Source organism: Poecilia latipinna, unplaced genomic scaffold (genome assembly GCF_001443285.1).
Source record: "Poecilia latipinna isolate Pla-1442-1.1 unplaced genomic scaffold, P_latipinna-1.0 Scaffold2279, whole genome shotgun sequence".
Taxonomy (NCBI): domain Eukaryota; kingdom Metazoa; phylum Chordata; class Actinopteri; order Cyprinodontiformes; family Poeciliidae; genus Poecilia; species Poecilia latipinna.
Genome location: NW_015114895.1, coordinates 208221 through 209303, shown reverse-complemented (window position 1 = coordinate 209303; position 1083 = coordinate 208221).

Genomic DNA, 1083 nt, shown 5'->3' with positions numbered 1-1083 from the left:
CAGGGGGTCCCCACTTTTCTAGTTTTTACTACCAAGTGGGCCAAGTGGGAAAAAAAAAGCATGAGGCATGTTAGGAGAGCATCCCACGCTGCTTTAGAGTGGTTTCCCATGTGGGGTACAGCATTTTGGGCCCCACAACACAACCGGGCCCCTCTATGTTGGTGTGCTCCCATGCTCGGGACCCCCATGGTAATAAAAACAAATGCACAAACACACACATCTATATCAAGATATTGTTTCTGACTACACATTAGGGCTGGAGGCGAGCAGTAATAAGGCCAGGCTGATTAGTCTTTACTGACACAGCAAAATAGCAATGTTAAGCACACTGGGGTATTTTTCTGTTGGTTGTTTATTAATAAGAAGCCAGAAGTTGTAAGTGTATAATGTTGTGTGTTTCACAAAGCTGTTTTGAAACTTTATTACTCTGAGACAATCACTGGAGTTTGATTCTGCAGAGCTTTTTCTGTTATTAATGGTGGGGGGGATTAAGACGTCACAAAGCACTGGAAACTGTTTGAAAGCATTATAGCAGTGCAGAAACGCATAATGACCATTTAGTACATATTATCGACGAAGTAGAACTGCAGCTGCAGTAATGGAGAGGTGAAATTGAGGGTTTGATTTTAGTTGATGAAGGCAGCCTGGGGGTATTGCATTTTGTTGTTTGTTTACCAGAGATAAAATCCTGGGCTGGGGCCTCCAGAACATACGGGTAGCCTGACCCTGGAGAACAAACAGACCATATGAAATTGTTTCACAATGCACAGCTTGGGTATGTGCATTTTTTCCTCTTTCCAAGACTCCATTTTTCATTTTATCACTGCAGGAAAAAAAGTTAAGTACATAATGTCATTACTTTGTGATGGATGTAGGCCCTGTTCACATGCAGCAGTTTAACAAATGAACAAGGTAACAGAAAAGAGTGATGGGGCAATGTGGGGAGAACAGGGGCAAGAGATAATGTTATCATTGGTGTCCTTGTGATGCATAATTGTGAGGTTGAAAGAAAGGGACATGCATACGCTTTTTATTGACAAAAACCTGTAAATGTGGCATGCTTTGGTATTCAGCACTTCTAAG